This window comes from Lampetra fluviatilis, chromosome 2 (assembly GCF_964198595.1).
Source record: "Lampetra fluviatilis chromosome 2, kcLamFluv1.1, whole genome shotgun sequence".
NCBI classification, from domain to species: Eukaryota; Metazoa; Chordata; class Hyperoartia; order Petromyzontiformes; family Petromyzontidae; genus Lampetra; species Lampetra fluviatilis.
Window position 1 is genome coordinate 23,824,978 of NC_136276.1, and position 16,593 is coordinate 23,841,570.

The 16,593-nt window shown below is 51.9% G+C and overlaps 1 pseudogene; it reads left to right on the forward strand.

The window, feature by feature from the left end:
- Positions 1–16,593, forward strand: part of LOC144944355 (sodium-dependent neutral amino acid transporter B(0)AT1-like) — a 165,940-nt pseudogene that overhangs the window by 109,230 nt on the left and 40,117 nt on the right.

Sequence of the window (16,593 nt, forward strand, 5' to 3'; positions counted from 1 at the left end):
TTCGATAGGCCGCGAGTACCCCCGGCACCTGTAAGTCCCAATCAACCTGATCGTCGCAGACCTGTTGGCACAACATAGACGTAATCGTCCTGTTCAGACGCTCAACCATCCCGTCAGTCTGCGGGTGGTAGGGGGAAGTACGCACTTTCTTTGTACCCAACAGGTCGCACACCTCGCGCAACAAAACGCTCGAAAAATTCTTCCCTTGATCCGTCAGCAAGCGTTCGGGGGCGCCCTTGTCCAACACATAACCCTGGACAAAGGCGTCCGCCACCGCCGCAGCCGACTGGTTGGCGAGCGGCCATGCCATAGGCCATCGGGTGAAGTATTCCACGCCAACCAGCAGGAACCTATTTCCCCTTGGTGTAACCGGAAAGGGCCCCAAGATGTCCAACGCTACCAATTCGTTTATACGCGAAACCTGAATGGATTGCAGCGGTGGATTAGCTGCCAATGGTGGCGGTTTCCTTTTGGCGCACCCTACGCATCCCTTAAGAATATTCGCCACGTCGTTACCCATCCCCGGCCAATAATAGTCTCGCTGGATTAGGGCGAGCGTTTTGTGAAAACCCAGATGCATGAGCCGTTCATGAGCTGCCAGAACAACCCTACCCCGCATAGCAACAGGCACAACGAGCACGTGACGCCGGGACATGTTGTCCCACCTCATCAAAAGGCCCTGTCTGCACACCCAGGAACCGACCCGCGCCTCCCCTTCTTCGGGAGCGCCAACTTTCCGACGCAGCGTAAGTAGGGAGCTGTCGGACATCTGGAGGCGGCCCCACTCAATGAGGGGCAACGACAACAGCGAATCCCTCCCCGAGGGGGCGTCCTCTCCCGGGGTGTCAGTGGCGGCGAGCGCAACTCCCGGGGTGCCGGCGACCGGGGGTTTGCACCGCGCTGATCCCAACAAACATGTGCAGTCCGTGCACGGCGGCAACCGCGACAAGGCGTCCGCGTTTGAGTGCCGCAACCCCTTTCGGTAAATCGTCGTGAATTGGTAGTCTTGAAGGACCTCCAACCATCGGGACAATTGGCCCGATGGCTGTGCCACGCGCATAGCGTATTGTAGAGCCGCATGGTCCGTCCGGACCGTAAAATGACGGCCGTAAAGATACGGCCTGAATTGCTGTGTAAAAACCACAATGGCTAACAATTCACGACGAGTTACGCAATAGCGTTGTTCTGCGGGGGAAAGAACCCTACTACCGTAGGCGACCACCCGTTCAACCCCCCCGACCACCTGTGAGAGCACCCCCCCGATACACGTATTGCTGGCGTCCGTGTCAAGCAAAAACGGTTGTGTGAAATCGGGGTAACACAAGGGGGGAGCCTGCACCAAAGCGTCACGGAGGGAGCAGAACGCAGCCTCCTCTTCCGCCCCCCAGTGAAACCTCACACCCTTAGCCGTCAAAGCGTGCAGGGGCTTGGCTATGGTGGCAAATTGCTTGACAAAACGACGGTAATAGGAGGCAAAACCAATGAAACTACGAACCTCCGTGACCGAGGTTGGCGTTGGCCATGAGCTGACGCAATGCGTCTTAGCAGGGTCCGTCGAGATCCCTGAACGACTCACGATATGGCCCAAATACCTGACCGATTCCCGAAGCAGAAAACATTTAGCCGGTTTAAATTTAAGCTTAGCGGAACGCATCCTGAGGAACACCGCTCTCAGTCGCTGAAGGTGCTCCTCGAAAGTCCGACTAAAGACGATAATATCGTCAAGATAAATCAAACAGGTATCCCATTGGAGCCCCGACAAAACCAATTCCATGAGTCTCTGGAACGTGGCGGGAGCGGAATGTAAGCCCATGGGCAAACGGTTGAATTCAAATAGGCCCCCAGGTGTTCGGAAAGCAGTTTTAGGTTTAGACTCGTTATCGAGTGGCAATTGCCAAAATCCAGAAAGCAGATCGAGTGTGGAAAAAAACTGCGCTCCCGCCAAGGCATCCAGCGACTCATCCATCCTGGGGAGCGGATACGCATCCGCCATCGAGATTTTGTTTAAGCGGCGGAAATCGACACAAAACCGCAAGGACCCGTCCTGTTTCTTTACTAGGACAATAGGAGCACCCCACGGACTAGAAGAGGGCGAAATGATATCTGCCGCCAACATATCATTAACCGCCGATTGCACATGTTCCTTCTCGGCCGGGCTGAGCCGGAAGGGATTCTGACGAATAGGGGCCGCGTCCCCTGTAGCTATGTGGTGGCGCAACAGGTCAGTGCAGCCGATATCGTACTTATGTTTGCTGAACACGTCAGCAAACTCGATGAGCAAACCCCGCAATGCTCCCAATTGCACCCCGGACAAGTTATCTGAACCCGCACACAGCGAGTCCAACCACTCAGTCCCCTCATCACTATGAGGATGCGACTCGACAGTGAAATCTGCTTGAGCCACGAGCCGTTCCTCAACGGGTAGCGGCGCGGCGTGAGCCAGCACCGTTCCCTGCGCAATTACGGCCGGCCGCGACCCCGTATTCAGGACCATTACGAACGGCTCACTGTCCCCTCTCACCATGGTTTGAGCAACCGCTAAGTCGAGGCCCTTACTGGCTCTGTTTGACGGCCCCAACAGCACCCCCTGTGCCTCCGCACCCACCTCGAGTGGCTTCCTGAACCGAAGGGGTACTAACATTTGCGATCCCGGGGGCACCCGTACAGTGTGAGTCGCCAGCGCCTGCACCGTCGCACAAACCGTGCGCACTTTGGTAGGGCTCGACAAGAAGGCAACCCGCCGACCTGACGGAAGCTCTATGCAGGCCTGATCTATAAGAATTTTGATGGGCATTTTTGACAAAAAGTCCGTACCTAGCAAACAGGGAACGGCCAGCGATGATGATACAAAAATAGGGCCCGCTAATTTAATGTCACCAATACAAATAGTCGCCCGAATCTGGCCGATGATCCCCAGGGATCCCCCATTCGCCGCATAAAATGGCACGTCTACCGGCAGAAGGGGTCTACTTTGGACGGGAAGAATGTTATAAATAAGGTCCGAGATGATGGTGGCCGACGCACCCGTGTCAACAAGCACCCGGACCTCAACCCCGTCAATGAACCCCGTTACCACGGACGACCCGGCCGACGCAGCCACGATCCTGTGGGCCAATTCGGACCACTCGACTGCTTGCGGGCCGCGTACGGACCCCCCTCGCCGAATTGAACCCCCGGCACCCAGCCGCGAACCCCCCACCGCGAAGCGGCGACCCGAATGTGCCGTGTTTGTGGACCGAACGTGTGAGGTGCCGCGACTTGCCGGGTTTTGTTGGGATGACTTGTGGCCCTGGTCGTCGTCCCGACGTGGTCCTGCGGCGCGCTGACGCGGGGCCCGGCACCCGGCTGCGACGTGACCCCGAAGGCCGCAGTTGTAGCAGACGACGGACGTCGTAGGTTTCGGTTGCTCCAGCTTGCGGGGCGAACGTGTGGGCGAACGACCTCCCGTTCTCCACTCCCCCGGACGCGATGCAGCGAAGGCCTGCTCCTGCACCGCAGCTGGCTGAGGTTCGGCGATCGTGGCGGCCAGTGCCGCGTTCCCCGGCCATTTGCAGACGACCCCCGGCTTGCGTTTGAGGACCTCGTACGCGTGAATGCTCGTGGCGATCGCCAGGGAGCAGATCTCCATCTCGTCTGCCACGTTGATGGGGACCCCCAACTCGTGGGCCAACACCAGCAGCTGCTCCGTCACCATGGCGTCCTTCCCCTCCTTATCCATGCGGGGAAAAGCTGCGTCCGCCAAGGCGAGTAGTGCCGTGCGGTAGGCTAGCGTCGTTTCCCCAGCCACCTTCCGCCGATCGTAGAACTGGTGGCGACACGTGGAGGGCGGCCCGAACACCTTCGCCATCAGGTGTAGTGCGGCCTGGAGCGTAGAGCGGGACGACCTTGCAGCAGATGTGAAGGCTGCAAGCGCGTCGTCGTCAAGCATCGCTGGCAACGCACGCAGGGCAGTGGTGTCGGACCACCCCGACATCTCCTGATGAGCGAGGAACCTTCGTTGGAAGGCTCCCCAGTCGCCCCCATCCGCCTTGAACGCCGACAGCGCGGGCAATCTTTGCTGGAGGACCCGATCGTCGTCGACGTCGGAGAGATTTTCCCGCGCTCCGCTGGAGTTGTGTAAAATGTCGGCTCGGTTGTCAGGCGCAAAATGGAGGGCTCCGGCGCGCTCTGATGACGTGGGCTGCGCTGCGCGGAGGTGTCCGGCCACGTGGCGTCCGTGTTTCCCGCCAATCAATGGCGGCTCCTCAAAAACGGCGGGAACTTCCAGACTTTTGGCGCGAAGCGCCTTTTGGCGGGATCCCGCCAGCCTCGCTCCTTCCTCCAACCCCGCAGCCGTTTTCCCGCCCGCTGGAACGGAGATCTCGGCCAAGATTGCAGCGGCGGCGAGCAGCAACTCCGCCAACCGGGAGTGCGCGTCCTGGAGGCTGGTGTCGGAGGCAAGCGGAGCGTCGGCCATCACCGCGAAGTGCTGCATCGGCGGCAACTCCTCGTCCTCTACTCCCGAGGTCGGTGTCCCCGGTACGCCGTCGTCATCCCGACCTCGCTCGTGGGTACGGGTAGTCTTCCTTGTGTCCATACTTCTTGAAGACAGGTTTACTTCTGACGCCAGTTGTAATGTAGTAACTCGGCGGGAGACGACTTCACGGGTAACACACTCTTTATTTTATCAAACTTGGTTACAGGTGACTAACACCTACTTTGTATCTCGGGTGACAAACACCCACTTAGCTACTTGGCGACTAACGCCACTGAGCTACTCGGATGACCAACATCCACTTAGCTACTCGGCGACTAACGCCACTGAGCTACTCGGATGACCAACATCCACTTAGCTACTCGGCGACTAACGCCACTGAGCTACTCGGCTTCACTAGGTCTTCAGCTCCGTCTCCGGGTCTTCAACTGGGTAACTCTCCCCGAGTGCTCTCGCGCGTCCCCCTTTATACCCCACCTGCGGACGTCGCTGCGAGCCCCCACTTATTCGACCAATCGCCGGGCGCTGGCTACGATCCTCTTTTCCCACATCTCATCGTGCCTCACCACTCACTCCGCGCCGCCCCGTCATCTGTCACTCCCGGCGCGCGCGTCCACACCACGCCCACAACGCGTGCCCAACCCCGCACCCCGCGCCGCCCCGTGATCCATCACTGTCACAGTCGGCGCACGTCAATACCACCACTACACAAGCACACCAGGAATCTGTGAAACGGGGAGGGCCATTAAGTGGCAAGATTTCAGAGCACAGAAAGGTCAGAGACATCCAGATGGACAAAAGGTCGATGGCCTAACCTTCCCAAGACGTCTGGAGATGCACGGATAAGGTGCAGAGCAGAGAAAAACAACTATTGTAACTCGCGTTTTCTTTAACGTTTTCCTTTACGAAAAGTAGAAACTTAACAAAAATAATTAACCAGCAAACAATAGGGGCTTGTTATTAGATATTCCCTTATATTACTCGTATTCACCGCTTATATATTATTTTGTATTGTATGTTTCTATCTACATGACCTTCCTAAAAACTAAAGAATACGAATTCCAGAAAGCTTAAGTGGAAACTTTGTTACACTTAACCTCAGGACATTAAAATATAACTCAGAATAAAACACCATTCCCTGGAGACAAACGCATAACCAAACTTGGCAAAGCCCTCAAAATAATGATGTAACGAGGATCATTACGAATATTCATTAAACATAGACCGAATAATAACCACGAGATACTAAGACCGAGGGATACTCATAAGAAATATCAAGAATAAATGTAACACACAGGACCACATAAATGTATTGCATAAATCTCCTCGGCCACCTTTGTCTTCCAACGATTTGGCACAAACACATACCAGCCTGAATACGTATTGGGGGTCTGGCCTCGGAATGACCCACTCAGAGGGAGGAGGGGTCAAAGGGTCGCGAGGGGGGGGGGTCTGTGCTGGCATAGCTGGGACGTCTGTTTTTCAGTTGTTGTTTCTCTCGCAAGAGATGCGCAGAGGGGAGGGGTTCACGTTTTTTAGTTTAAGCACAAGCGCACATCACGAATGAGCAGTCTGGTTCGAGTCGCGCTCAGTCTTGCAACTCGGCTTGCGACGCGGCGTTGCGACGGGGCTCGCAAGGGAGCTGGGGCGGATCGTGCCTCGAAGAGAGATGGAACGAGGAGGGGTCGTTCGAGTCGCAGAAGTCTGAGTTCAACCTGGATCGAGGCTGGGTTTCAGCCGTGCTCCGGCTGGCGGAGCGTCGTGAGGGAGCAAACACCGATACCGATGGCAGGTGTCGCTTCTCGCAGAACGAAGTGTTGAGGTGTGGTTAAGTGCAAGTGAAGCTGGCAGCTGCACGAACAAAGGAAAGCACGGAGAAGAGAGAGTGACGAATGACAACCAGCAATCAACCTGTAGGAAGGGCGGAAATCGCCAAGCGTCGACCAAGTGAGCATCGAAAAGGACGAGCAGCAGCGGATGAGCAACACGAGCCATCGTTCATCGCCAGAGCACTCCAAGCCGGTGAGCGCGCACAGCCGCGTCGTCCAGAGCCTGAGCCAACACAGCCAGTAAGGGCGAGTGTCCATGTGAAGTTGGCAGCGATCAAGGAGAGAGCGACGACGATATCATCGCACACCGCCGAAGGCGAGCATCGTGCCGACTCAACAATCATCCAGCAATGGAGAAGCCTGGAGCTGCCACCAAGAGAGAGAAAGCGCCATCGAATGCGCCGTGTGTTTGATACACACACACCGACCAACACCCAGTGAGAACAGACAAGACGTCCAGTAGCGACGACGGAATCATTGCGCACCACGTCGGCGAGCGTCGTGCCAACTCGTCATCGAGCAGTGGAGAGAGAGAGCGCACGAGCAGAGACACGCCCGAGTGAGGGAGCAGCACGGGCTCGCTGCGGCCACGCCCAAGCGAGAAGGAATCTCTGGCCACTGGTTGTATCCTCCCCCACCCCACAAGCTCCGACACAGCGCCCTGCCTCTACTTAAAATATTAATTATCAAGGGAACAATACAACGCACATACAACACGCACACGAATAAGACTTTCAAAAAGTTATCTTTGCGTTTCAAAAAGGGTTGCCATTTCAAGATGGTGCGTTCAATATTAACTGATCGTGCAAAGCAGTTGCTGCCGTCGAGTTACATGAATAAGAATGTTTTAGTCATTTATTTTCGTTAATTGCATAATCTTGCCGATTAATCTAATGACATATACTTTTGCCTTTGCATCTTAGAGGTCATATGTTTGTTTAGAATTAAAATTGCTTAACACCAAGTGTTCGAGTGCTTCTTTCCCAGTCCATGCAAAACTGTCTTATTCATAAGAACTGTTACCTGCGATGAGATATGAACTTGGAGACCTAACATAACACAACATAAGCACACTAGGATAATCAATAAATGGTTAATCAAAGATAATCATTTTATCCTGATTGATACAACTCTGGATAACGAAGCTAAGCCTAATTATCATAATTGCACACATTAACATAATCGCAAGCATTCGCATAAATTACTACGATTATCTCAGTGATTATCATAATTTATGCATATAATTACACACATTAACATAATGTATGCGCTTTACGCATTTTTTAAAATTGTATTGATTTTAATTATTTTTATCAAAATTTCATAATCCGACATATACAACACTGCACCGTTCCCGTTTCATTGCAATGTGCACTGATGCATAAGTTATTGAGGGTAATATTGCCAAACAAAGTAAAGATTGATAATTACCAGTACGACAAAACTACAGTACCAGTTCCAACCATTACAAAAGAACGCTGCCAACACCCAAGCCTCTCAGAAAAGTAGTCTATTACGAGCTAGACTCCTTGCTTTATAGGGAGTAGTCAGTCACAAGCTAGACTCCTCATGTTATAGCGAGCAGGCCGTCACAAGCTAGACTCCTCGTTTTAAAGCTTTCGTGACTGCAGGGATTCATCTTCTTGGTTCTTTCGGTAAAGTCACGTAGAAGGTAAGTAATAAAATAATAATAAAACATAATAAAATAATTGTGTTTCATTCTTCACCTGAGGACGGCTGCTTGCATTGTGGCCGAAACGTCGTGAGAATTATTTTATTATGTTTTATTTTTATTATTTTATTACTTCCCTTCTACGTGACTTTACCGAAAGAACCAAGAAGATAGACTCCTCGTGTTATAGCGAGCAGGCCGTCACAAGCTAGACTCCTCACGTTATAGTGAGCAGCCCGTCACACGCTAGACTCCTTGCATTATAGTGAGTAGTCTTGTCACATGCTAGGCTCCTCATCTTTAAGGGAGTAATCTGTCATGAGCTAGACTCATGTCATGGCGAGTAGTCAGTCACGCGTTAGACTCCACACGTTATAGCGAGCAATCCATCACGTGCTAGGCTCCTTGTGTTATCGCGAGTAGTCCGTCACATGCAAGAATCCTCTCGTTAGGGCAAATAGACCATCACACGCTAGACTGCTCTCATTATAGCGAGTAGTCCGTCACACGCTAGACTCCTTGCATTATAGCGAGCATTCTGTCACATGCTAAACTTTTTGCGTTATAGCGTGTAGTCTGTCACTCACTCGTCTCCTTGCATTATAGCGAGTAGTCCGTCACAAGCTAGACTCGCCACATTCTAGCAAGTTGTCCGTCATGCACTAGACTCCTCGTTTTGTGGCAAATAGTCTGTCACGCACTAGACTGCTCTCATTGTAGTGAGTAGTCCGTCACGTGCTAGACTCCTCACGTTATAGTGAATAATCTGTCATGCGCTAGACTCCTCGTGTTATAGCGAGCAGTCCATAACATGCTAGACTCCTCGCGTTATCGCGGGTCGTCCATCACACGCTATGCTCCTCACATTATAGAGTAGTTCGTCAGACACCAATTTCCTCGCGCTATAGCGAGCAATCCACCACTCCATAGACTCCTCGTGTTATAGCAAATAGTCCATCACAGTCTAGACTCCTGACATTATAGCGAGCAGTCTGTCACGTGTAACGGGTTCCGGAGACACTTGTAGAGGTAACTTCTTTATTACAATCCAACACTCCAACACTCCAACACTCCAACTCTCCAACAGTCCTGATACTCTGTTACAGCCTAGGTACACAGCCTAGGTACACAGCCTAGATACACTACTCTGGCTACGCTCTGGAACTCGCCCTCACAAGGTCGTAGAGTCGGGAGTTCCAGAGTCCCACCACTGGCCCTCACAGCGTCCCAGGGTTCTCAGATGGCTGGTCTTGGGTCTTGGGTCTTGAGCTACAACTGCCCCTCACAACTGGCCCTGATCGTCCAGGGAGCTCCCCTTTTATGCCTAGTTCCCAACGAGGGGTGGGGCCGTGTGCGCCCCCAGATATCCCACAGAGCACACACAGCCCCCCCCCCCCCCCCCGTTGGTGACGCCAAGGGGCTTAAGCGCCTGGGCCGCCCGGGAACCCAACGCCTGGCGCCAAGAGGCTTAAGCGTCTGGGCCGCCTGGGAACCCAGCGCCAAGGGGCCCAAGCGCTTGGGCCGCCCAGGGTCCCAGAGCCCCCCAGCAGCCCCTCCCCTCCCATGTCACTACACATGCTAGACTCCTCGCATTATAGCCAGTAGTCCGTCACATGCTATACTCCTCTCGTTAAAGAGAGTAGTCCATTACACACTAGATTCCTCACATTATGGCAAATAGTCCATCACACACTAAACTGCTCTCGTTATAGTGAGTAGTCCGTCAAGCGCTAGACTCCTCGAGGTATAGGGAGTAGTCTGTCAAATTCTAGACTCCTTGCATTATAGCGAGTAGTCTGTCATGAGATAGACTCCTTTTGTTATAGCGAGTAGTTCGTCACGTGCTAGACTCCTCGCGTTATAGCGAGTAGTTTGTCCTGTGCTAGACTCTTCATATTATAGCAAGTAGTCCGTCTGTATGAACCCTTTCTGAGACAACTCCAAGTTGCAGGGTGGGTGTCCCGTTCACCGTAGCACCGTTGTTTTTAAAGACATTCTATTCACCGTATCAAACTGTAGCGACACAACCCCCACACTCTACGATAGCTGGCGCCAAACTCTGCCACACGTCCTCCCCCTTGTGGGAGCCTCTACTTCATTCACAGGGGCTATTCGAGATCCCATTACCTAATTCGCAAGAATAGTAGACCCTTTCGTTGCCAGCACCATGTTGCAAATTTGAATAAGACCCATAAATTCACACTGAGACCCATAGAGTTGCACAGAAACCTATAACCTTACACAAGGACTAATACACTCACACAGGGACCCATAGACTCACATAACCCATAGACTAACACAAAGAACCACAGACACACAGATACCCATGAAGTTACACAGAGACAAATATATTGTCTGTGTCTCCTAAAAAATTTTGAGATGCAGTTTGCGTGTCAAACGAAATATTATCACCGTAGGTAATTTGGTTGACCGAAACCAGGGCATCGATCACCTTCTAAGCTGTGTTCATCCTCATTTATCTCTGTCTCTCTTCCACTCCCCATCTCTCCCTTAGTTGGAGGTTCTGAAGAACCCACGCGTCTGGCTCGATGCGAGCACACAGATATTCTACTCCCTGGGTCTCGGCTTTGGAGGAATGATGGCGTTCTCCAGCTACAACCCCATAGAGTGCAGGCTCACATACAGACCCACAGCCTCGCACTGAGACCCCCACAGACTCTCTCAGAGACTCGAACACTCACCCCGGGAGACCGACAGAGTTGCTCAGAGACTCACACTCTCATAAAGGCTCGCAGTGAGACCCGTAGACTCACACAGGAGACACACAGGAGATCCACAGAGTTGCACGATGTCACGTGGTCTCACACAGGAGACACAAACTCTCCTAGTTACATATATATGTTGCATGTACATATGTTAAACTTCATTCACACCGTACGTAGCCAACCATGCTAATCGAAGGTGCGGGACGGACAACAATCTAAAAACAAAAAGCAGTTCTATTAAAATTAGAGGCGTAGTGTCGTTATTTTTAAAGACAGCGTACTCAGAGCAGAGAACTGTAGCGACACGACGGCCACACTCTACTATAGCTGGCGCCAAACTGTGCCACACGTCCTCCCGCATGGCCTTATGGGAGCCTTGGTACCGATAAAGTTAATTTGTATTAATGTTTATTTTCTGGTTTCGTTTAGATGATTATGTACACGTACATCATCAGACCAGGAAAGGGTTGTTCGATAACACCTTCATATGTATAGGATGTCACAGCTTGGGCAAAGGTTGGTCGTTGGCTCCTAACTGCATGACTGCTGCTGCCTTCCTTCCCGCATGTGGATCCTCCTCCTGATGCCGCTCAGTCGTCATCTCTCTCCCTTTATTCATGAGAGCGAATCCTGAAGGGAGGGGACTTCAGAGTTACAGCGTTCAAGTTTTACAGAGTTTTTGAATTACAGTGTTACAGCAATACAGATTCTTTGGTTATTTCGGTAAAGTCACGTAGATAGAAAGATCATAAAAATGAAGTGAATAAAACAATAAAAACAAAATAACACTAATGTAGACTGTAGCCTGGTTCTGAATCGGAGTGAGTGTACTGGCAGTCTATAACGTGGACTGTAGCCTGGTTACTAAGTTTTAGTGAGTGTACTGGCACTCTATAATGTAGACTGTAGCCTGGTTCTTAACCTTGGTGAGTGTACTGGCAGTCTATAATGTAGACTGTAGCAATGGTTATTAAACTGAGTGAGCGCACTCGCAGTCTATAATGTAGACTTTTTATGGTTGTTTCAGTAATAAAGATAAAATATGAATAAAAACAAAAACCACGACGTTTCGATCGCAACACAAGCGGTCATCAGGAAAAGGGGGGTTAGCCTCTAAAGGCAGACTGTTTATAAATGTTTAGAGATAGGCGTAGCCCAAATGTGTCAGCAGCATGGGCTGGGCAGCTAATGTTAATGTAGGAGAAAACGAGTAGGTCTACACCAATCAAAGGGCTGCCAGGCAACCATTGCACCTTGCTCCACACACCCACACTGCTGACGGTGGAGGTTGACAAGAAAACACAAATCAAGTCATGACCCAAAGTGGTTGATGACATATTTTCAATGATTGCTGAGCTTATAACCATCCTCTCGGTTGAAATTGTGTCTGTATATATGGATGGCTTCATGAACCAATCTTTGTTGATAGCCAGTAGGCTTGCAAAGTACCATCGTCTTAGAGAAATAAATTTCGCGTTAGCCAGCCGCATTAAAATAATAATCAGCCACGGCAGAAGTATTGATCCTACCTTGTTTCAAATCTGCCTTATGCTCACGAACATGTCGCTTAGATTCCCAAATGTAACTACTGCCGCAGATACAGCTTAGTTTGTAGACACCGGGATATTGCATGTCAGGAATCTTGTCCTTCACAGATGGGATCAGATCACACATTTTACGTACTGTGTTAATTCGGACCTGGATCTTGTGTTCATGATTTTGGAAATATTTTTAGTTACCCCTGCTATGTATGGCAAGGTGATGGTTTTGATTGTATCCTCAGATGGCTCCTTCCTCACGGTTGGGGTAATGGCTTTGCAGATTGTGTAGTCAGAATATCCATTCGCCTTGAGAGCTTGGTATACGTGTTTGAGTTCACTGGTTAGGTGTTCATGGTCGGAGATACATTGGGCTCTTTGGTGTAGCGTTTTGATGAGGGAATAATTCTGGGATGGATGGTGGTGGGAATCAGGTTTTAGGTAGGCGTCAGTATGGGTTACTTTCCTGTAGACAGGTCTCTTTTTGATTAGGATATCCAAGAAAGGTAGCATGCCATTTTTTCTACCTCCATGGTGAATTTGATGACTGGGTGTATGGAATTTATGTGATTGAGGAATTGGTTCAGAGCCACTCGGCCATGTGGCCAGATGACAAACGTGTCATCCACGTACCTCTTCCACAACGACGGGCGTAGAGTGGATGCCTAGATGGCGTCCGTCTCAAATTTTTCCATTAAAATATTGTCTACAACCAGAGATAAGGGAGAACCCATTGGGGTGCCTTCAGTTTGTTTGTATAATGTTCCATTCCAGGTGAAGTATGTATTGGTGAGGCAGTGTCTCACCAGGTCCGGTACATCAGCATTCAATCCTTGTTGGACCAAATTTTCATTGATTGCAATGGTATCGGGCACAGGAACCTTGGTGAATAAGGAAACTACATCTAAACTAACGAGAAAATCACCTGGGGACAGTGATATGTCTTTAATTGATGATACCAGGTGAGCTGAGTTAAGTACAGAAGAGATTGTCTTACCAGTGAATGGCTGCAAGGTCTCAGATAGATATCGGGCCAGTTTATAGGTGGGTGAGCCAATGGTGGAGACCATGGGACGAAGGGGTGTACCTTCTTTATGGATTTTTGGCATGCTATATAATCTGGGTGTTCTAGCAGCAGAAGGTTTTAAGGAAAACCGTTTGGTCTGTTCAATTAATGAAGCTGAATCAGTGATTATACGGTTCGTTTTTGTAACGAGGCTGTCGGTTGGATCTCTTTTAATTTTTGTGTAGCTACCATCATTAAGTAGGTCCTTAACTTTGTTATTGTACACGGTTTTGGCCATGACCGTGGCATTTCCCTTGTCGGTTGAGAGGATGACGATCTTATCCCTCTTTTTCAATTTAAATAATGCAAAATGCTCATCCTTACTGATGTTACTGACTGTTATCTTAGCGCTTTTGAGGGTTGCAGCTATTTCAAATCTTGTCACGTCTGCAGGGATGTGTCCCACACCCTTAAGAGGTACATCGACATGGGCAATAATGACATCCACTGCGAAGTTCAACCCTTTAGCCAAAACCGACTTTAGACTATTGGAAAATGGACTATTACTCAGATTAATAACAACCTTGTCAACGTATAACTTTTTAACATGATGATCTGGTTTCTTCTTGGAAAGGAAGTTGAACATGGAAATCAGGTTATCTTTACATTTAGCTGACATTGTAGCAGATGATGAAGCAGTCATGTTATCTACATGTTCCCAATCAAATGTAGGCATTTTTTCTGTCAATGTTAAGTGTTATATCAAGAGTGTCTTGTCTATGTAAAGGAGAGCCGACACAAGATTGCAGGGGTTTCGTCTTTTAATCCTTTTCTCCCATCCACACCTGTCCCCAGCCGTCCCAATCTCGTTCCCGCCAAAGGCCCCCTCTTCCCGCCTGTTCTCCCCTTATATCCCCTCGATCACCCCTCCCACTAACCCTCCTATTGGTGGGAATCCTTCCCCTAACACCCCTACATCACCCCCCCCCCCGGAGAAAAAAAACCGTCCTCGGTTCTGCCTCCCCCATGGACCATTTAAGTCTCCCCATGCCTCCCCCCACTGACAGTGACGACAGCCCTTAACCCCCCCACAACCATACAATGCAATATAACACAACAAAATCAATTGCGCGGCCTGCCCAGATCTCCAGCCAGCGTCCCGTAACAGCCCGGACATCCACAGGCAGCAGATGACCGTGGCGGCCCCCTCCTTCGAAAGCCCTCTCGTCGCGGTCCCTGGTTCGGTGGTGCCGGTGTCGCCTTGCCTGGCGCCACTGTCTCTCCGGTCCCCGCTCGTGCCGCCGCTCCATCAGGCCTCACATGGGGTGCTGTAGGTGACAAGGGAACACAGGGCACCGAACCCCCTGCCGGTCGGCGCGTGGTGGTCGGCGACCTTGGCCTGGGTATGGATGATGATGATGATGTTGGCAGTGATGTTGGTGGTGATGTTGGTGAAGATGACGGTGGAGAGATGTGTGGCTTAAGGCGGGTGGGGTGTACAAATCATCGTCGCTTACCCAGTTGGATCTGGACGCACTGCGGTCGGAGTGCTTTAATGACCTCGACCGGCCCTTTCCAGGGTCGGTGCAGCTTTGGTGAGAGGCCAACCGGCACCTGAGGACAGTGTAGCCATGCCTGGTCCCCGACTTTAAAGGGCTTGGCTGTCACTGTCCTCTCCCGTATCCATACATTACTCTCTTGGCTCGTGGCCGATGCGGCCTCGGCTGCTTGGCGGGCCTCTCTCAAATAAATGAGGGAGGTCTTTAGTGCCTTCGGCCATGCGTCGGCTCTTGCGGGAATGTCCGTCAGCTGCACCTCAATAGGCGGAACAGGATCCCGTCCGTACATCAGGAAAAACGGCGAGAACCCCGTCGCCGCGTGCGGGGCCACCCTGTATGCCGCTAAGACCGAGGGAATGTGGAGGTCCCAGTCGGAATGGTTTTCGTCCACCACTTGGGACAGCATGGCCGCTATGGTGCGGTTAAGCCGCTCTACCATCCCATTGGTCTGGGGATGATACGGAGATGTTCGGACCTTTTTAATGCCCAGGATAGAGCAGACGTCCTTCAACAGCTGTGAGGAGAAATTCTTGCCCTGATCCGTGAACAACCGCTCCGGTGCCCCCTTATCAAGGACATAGCCTCCCACGAAGGCATCGGCGATGGTCTGTGCCGTTTGGTCCGGGAGGGCCCACGCCATCGGCCACCTCGTGCAGTACTCGACTCCGACCAACAGGTATTTATTTCCCCGTGGCGTGACCGGCATTGGTCCCAGGATGTCCAACGCAACCAATTCGTTGACCCTGGTCACCGTGATGGGCTGTAGGGGCGCCCGGCTTACCCGGGGTGGCGGCTTTCGCCGCGCACATTCGACACAGGTAGCGACCCATCGATGCACGTCAGCAGTCATACCTTGCCAAAAGTAATGTGTACAGTGTCTTCCGCCCCGCCAGGTGCAGCAGCTGGCGACCGTGTACCAATTGTTGACGCAGCAACTCCAGAACTACCAGGCATCGCTGGCGCCCTGTCGGGTCCCATCGCATGAGGAGGTCCTCCCATACGATGTACTCCTCCCCCCCAGCCTCTGCTGAGGCACGTAGCGTTCGCAGTGGGGCTTCCTCCAGCTGTAGCCATCTCCAATCGTCCAAGGTCAGCCCAAGGTCATGGTCGATCAGCTGGACCTCACCCTGTGCGCCCTCCGCCGTGCGTACGGGAGCGATGACCGTCCCCTCCGGCCTCGCCTCCTTGCAGCGTGCCCCGCCTGTGGTGCATGCACAAGGGCCCTGGGGCGCCAGTCGGGACAATGCGTCTGCGTTGGCGTGTCTGGTCCCTTTGCGATGCACTACTTGGTACCTGTACTCCTGCAGGCGCTCTATCCATCTGGCCAGCTGGCCCGAAGGCTGGTCGATGCGGAGCGAATACTGCAAGGCCGCGTGGTCAGTGCGGACCGTAAATTTGTGACCATACAGGTAGGGTCGGAATTGCTGCACGAAGTGAACGACTGCCAGAAGTTCCCTACGTGTGACGCAGTAGTGCTGCTCCGCTGATGAAAGCACGCGACTACCGTAGGCGATAACCACCTCCCGACCGTGCTGGACTTGCGACAAAACACTGCCGATGCCCACATCGCTGGCGTCCGTGTCCAGGATAAAGGGAAGGCCAAAATCCGGAAAGGCCAATGGTGGTGCATCTGTCAGACGTGAGCGCAGCTGCTGGAATGCCTCTTCCTCCAGAAACGAAACCCACAAACCGGCGTACCTCTGGAACCGTTGTGGGAACAGCCCAGGCCCTCACGCAGGCCATCTTTTCCGGGTCTGTAGCCACTCCAGACTCACTGACGACGTGGCCC